We start from the raw sequence: 5840 nt of genomic DNA, 5'->3' as shown, positions 1-5840 counted from the left end.
TAGATCTGGGAATAATGCCTTTTATGTTTTATTAGCACTTTGACAGATAGACTGTTGGATGCAGGTGCTTAGAGTTTCTCACTTCTGATTATGAAGAAATGCCTTCAAACTATTGTGTGTGGCATACATTCACAGGTAGATAATTGGCTTTTTAACAGTTGAGCTAAAAAAGGATATTATTTATGTTTCACTTTTCACCTGTGTGTCAGGAGTTTCTATAAAGTTAATCAAGAGAGTCTGCCCACCTTTTAATCATGCTCATGTGTACAGGTTTATGTGGCTTGATTGGTCTGTTTCAGAGCCCACAGAAGTATTTTGTGATTTTAAATATTATATCTTTCCATGGATTCCAAATCTTGACTTTTGAGCTCTTTGGGATCCCTTTGAGCTTGTGAAGGTGACATATTTCTGCAGATCTCTTTGTAGATTTTTTTAAAATATATTTTTGAGTGTGTGTGTGTGCATGTATATATATAGAGAGAGAAACAGTAGGTATTTGTAGGTATATATAGTAAACATATATGCATATATACATATAGTACATATATTTGTAAATCTATATATTTACAGATAGATATGTACACAGATATATTTTAAACATATATATTTTTTCAAATATATTTGAAAGAAAAATAAAACCATTATATAATAAAGAAAAGCAAACTAGGCATTAGAAAGCAGATACATTAGTTTAATATTTTTGGCTCAGTACTGCCATAATTGAGGTAGATGATTTCCCCTAGAAACAAGTAGATTATATTATTGATCCATAAATGGTGAAAATCATTAAGTTTAGAAGTTACTTTAGGACCACAGAAATAAGCATTGCATATTAGGGCTGACAGATCAGGGAGTAAATAAAATCAGGCCAGCAAAAGATAAAAATGCTAAGAATTTTAGAAGATACAGCTAATTTCCACTTCATTGGAGTGAGACTATTAAAGGGTTTTCTAGTGTTTTTTTAACCTCTTTTCGTTGTAGTCAGAATACCTGCAGTTTTAGTCTTTCTCATCCGTAGTGATGCAAACTGGATTTGAAACCTCCTGATACATTTCCTTCTCATATGATTCTCATCACTAATTTTTGGTCGACTGTGGAACGAGGTCAAGGAAGCAGGATATCAAGTAAGTCACGCTGCTCAAATGGCCATTTGAAAACATGAATCACAAACTTTCATCAGACTTTTGATGATAATTCTTAATTTTTTTTGGAGTATTTATCCCTATTTGAATTTTTTCTCTCTAAGCAATTATACTTTACATAGTTTTAACTGCTAGTGAATTGAAATAACTAGGCTCTATTTCTCTGGTAGACTATTGAATTCACTTTATTTACCTTTAATTAATACTATTTAAAGTAAGCTTTTAAAACTACCTAACAGGAAGCCTGAAAATTTTTCTCTAATTTGTGTTTTAACAAAAGTCAATCGAATTCATTTTTAATTATTTTCATAAACATTGTCACTATTTCTTTGTCTTTAAGACATTATTATAATTCATTTTTGAAATAGCCTAACACTGTATATTTTTTTGTTTCTACTCCAGAATGCTCTTTCCCTATTTGTAACACTGAACCAAACAAAAATTAATCAGCCTTTATTCTAAAATTCAAGAAAACTTTTGGAAGAGAGTGAGAAGTGAATAAATAAATTTTAAAGTATTATTATCCATTGGTTACCCTGCTTCTAGATACACCACCATCCCCCAATTAATAAAGATCATTGTGTTTTTCTTTAAAGAAAGAATTCAATCTGGGCTGGTTTGATGACGATTGTATCTCTACGTTTTGGTTATTTATCCAATCCTTTTATTAAATTTTAAAGTAACTTCAAGTAGAAAGTGCCCCTAACCAGCACCTTTTATTTATCTAAGCCAAAGAAAATTAGAAACGATCATTTTTTTCCCTTGTTTCTGAAGCTACCGCTGGTGAACGAACATCTGAAAATAACAGGGTAATCTGACAGGACTCGGAATTCCAGCAAACAGCTTGTGGCACTTCTAATGCCTAGTTTAGCTGTGTGCATGTGTGTACTTAAAAAAAAAAAAAATTAAAAGTTTTCAAGAACAAACTGCTTTTAGGATTTATGCCCCATGGAAGACATATTTATTTAACTATTGATATGCCATATGAGGGATGAATCCCATTTAATGCATTGAAGAAAAAAAAAAAGTTCAATATTTATAATGCTCACTTATATAATGTAAACAATTAAAGATGAACATTGCACAGTATTTTGATAATTTGGATATAATAAATTTAAAGAATGTATTTCGTCTAAGTCTCACGTCTCAATTTCTTCTGTTTTACAGTAGTTCTTTTTTCCTTTTCGTTTTTCTATACTTCTGTACTCCCAGCCATGTTGCTTTTCGTTTTCCCTTTTGTAATTTCTTTCACTTTTTTTCCCCCTTCATAGTTTCCATTTTCCAAGAAGAAAGAAATTCTGCACTGCCCCCAGCTAACTTCTTAGTTACCAAAACATAAGAGTGTTCATTCTTTATTGAATTTACGGGGCACAGCCATACATGACTTCCATACATATCCCATGGAAATAGTTCAGTGCATCAATAGTGGATGAACAGAGGTTACTGTTAACTGTAATTACCAAATCTGACTTGTCATCGCTAACATGCACTTCCCATTATGTTCTCTTCTAGGCCAGTACTACATATGATATTCTTAAGGGTAAAAAGAAAGTCATCATATTCTAAATTCTTAGTAATCCTCAAAAGTAAGTTAGGGCATCTTTTAATTTTAAATGCTATTTTTACTATTGTTTCTGAAATAACTATACTCATGGAGAAAATAATTATCCACTGGTTGTTTTTATGTTTGCTTCTATTCCTAGAAATTCTAGCTCATGGCATTCATTCAGTTTAGAAATGAAAGGAAGAGGTGATCATAGATATGACTTTCATTTAGTTTATTAGACCCTCTTCCTAGGGATCAGTGATAAAAGACAAATGACTGGGGAAAATGTTTATTAATATATATCCAGTTCTCAAAAATCCCTAAAAAGAGAGAGAGAAATACTCAAAAAGGCAAAAAGGCGAAAAGGCAATTCACAAAGGAAATACAAATGGTCAATAAACACATTAAAAAAAAATTTAAGTTATATTCAAAGAAATACACATTTATAAAGATATCATTTTTCCCTATACCCATTTTGTCAGGATGAATATTAGTGATTATAGGAAATGCTGGCATAAGTCAGGAGCACTCTCAACACCTCTGGAAGGAGTATAAAATAGTTCAGTCTTTCTAAAGGGCAAATTAGCCATGTATATTAAAAGCTTTAAAACATGCACATAGATTCTGCTTCATAAATTCCTCTAAAACACTAATAGTGGTTATTTCTATGTTAGCATTCTGGAAGATTTTGATTTCTTCCTTTTGCTTATCTATAATACCTAAAGTTTCTACAATAAACACTTATTACTGCTGTAATAAAAATGTAACAAACATGAAAAAGTATGATTCTTACATCTCCAACAAATTAATAAAGCAGTAGTGTTAAAAGAGCCAAGAAATTTGCCTTTCAAGTACTCTTTTCAATCACTTCCAGCAAGAATCTTCCAAATAAGAATTAGAATATAACTTAAAACATATAAAGTTAGGTCTGAGGATTTCACTAGAAAGCAGATATTAAACTCTTCATCTATTCAATATACATTTTCGAACGTCTATTAGACTGAGTGCAGGCGAGTATAAAAAGATAGGCTGAACGTGGGCCCCACCTCCTGGAGTTTAACATTTGGTAAGGAAGAGAAGACGTGCATGCAAAATAATGATCACATGAAATAGAAAATTCAAAGTGCAATAAACAAAACAGGAATAAAATACTAGGGAAATCCAATGGAGGGAGAGACTTAAGTGTGGATGCATCAGCGTAAAAATAATCAGTGGACAAGATACATCTATTCAGTCTAAATAAATATACTTACAAATAATTACTGAATCGTAGTACCTAAAGGGGCATTGTAACTAAATAATTATTTGTGAAATTATGGGTTTACTGATTCTTTAATAAATATGTGCTGAAAGAACCAACAGAGAACTGACCGCCTTCTCTTCTTATTCAGATGAGGAAAGTGAGGTTTCTCATTTCTTACTGAAGTAAATCTTTTCCGTGGAACTCTAGGCCATAAACATTGTCACCTCGTTCTGCTCTCCTGAGTTCCCTTAAATATACTTGATATTGCAACCAGATTTAATTACGGGGTACTCATAACCACAGACTTTCTTTCATGCCCCACTTGTTCTCTGCATTCTTATTTATGTTGCTGCCTCCAATTGAAATATGCCTTGGGGGTTAAAATTCTGCCTGTCATTCAATTGTTATTTCAAGTGTTAATTACAGCCTGAGTCCTTTCCTGGTCTCCTTTCATCAAACAACCCTCCCCTGCCTCTAACCTGCATAGGATAATTTGCACTTCTTTAATGACAGTTTTCTCCATGCGTTGGGACCAACACAACACACGACAACAACAACAAATACTGTTTCACACACATTTCTGTAGTTGGCCCTCTGACTCGAGTATAAGCTCCTTGAGTACTGGAATTGTGTCTTCTGATTTTTAATAATCCCTGGAGCACCTAGTACAATAAATTATTGTTTCTTAATATTGTTGTTTTAAGATGCCATCAAGTCAATTTCAACTCATAGTGACCCCACGCACAACAGAACAAAACACTGCCCAGTCCTGCACCATCTTCAAAATCATTGCTATGTTTGAGCCCATTGTTGCAGCCAATGTGTCAATCCGTCTCAGTGAGGGTCTCTTTTTTGCTGCCCCTCTACCAAGCATGATGTCCTTTTCCAGGGACTAGTCCCTCCTGATAGCAGGTCCAAAGTAAGCGAGACGAAGTCTCACTATCCTCACTTCTAAAGAGTATTCTGGCTGTACTTCTTCCAAGACAGATTTGTTCGTTCTTCTGGCAGTCTGTGGTATATTCAATATTCTTCGCCAACACCATAATTTAAGTGCATCAATTCTTCTTTGAGCCTCCTTATTCATTGTCCAGCTTTCGCATGCATATGAAGTGATTGTAAAGGTGGGTCAGGCTCACCTTAGTCCTCAAAGTGATATCTTTGCTTTTTAACACCTTAAAGAGGTCTTTTGCAGCAAATTTGCCCAATGCAATATGTCATTTGATTTCTTGACTGATGCTTCCATGAGCGTTGATTGTGGAGCCAAGTAAAATGAAATCTTTGACAACTTCAACTGCTGCTTTTGAAATATCACAGGCATAGCTTCCAGCATCACAGCAACACACAAGCCACCACAGCACAATAAACTGACAGATGAGAGGTGGTTCTTAATATAGTTGTCAAATATGTGTTGAAATAAGGCCCGTAGAAATTAAGTAACTGAATCAAAAAACCAAACCCATTGCCGTCGAGTCACTTCTGACTCATAGTGACCCTATAGGACAGAGTAGAACTGTCCCATAGAGTTTCCAAGGCTGTAAATCTTTACGGAAGCACATCCTTCTCCCTTGGAGTGGCTGGTAGGTTTGCCTTTCCGTTACAGTTGTATGCTTTAACCACTGTGCCACCAGGGCCCCTTAAGTAACTGAAGACATACAATTTTATAATGACAAAGTATGGAGCAAATCTCAGTCTAGTATGGAAAAATGATGAGTTCATTTTTATTTTGTGACTAAGGGAGTCAAATTACTGTACTACCAAAATGATCACAGGGTACAATGCTCTTGCCTATAGCAGATTCCCAGATCAGGGACTCTGAGGAAAGCAACAGGTTAAAATGACAAGAGTGTTGTTAGTTGAAAAAGCCCTCAACATATGTCCTCTTGACTCCCCTTCCAAACAAACCTCAGGT

This window comes from Trichechus manatus, unplaced genomic scaffold (assembly GCF_000243295.1).
Source record: "Trichechus manatus latirostris isolate Lorelei unplaced genomic scaffold, TriManLat1.0 scaffold00083, whole genome shotgun sequence".
Classification (NCBI taxonomy): Eukaryota; Metazoa; Chordata; class Mammalia; order Sirenia; family Trichechidae; genus Trichechus; species Trichechus manatus.
The sequence above is the reverse complement of the archived record's forward strand: the minus strand, read 5'-3'. Positions refer to the sequence as shown.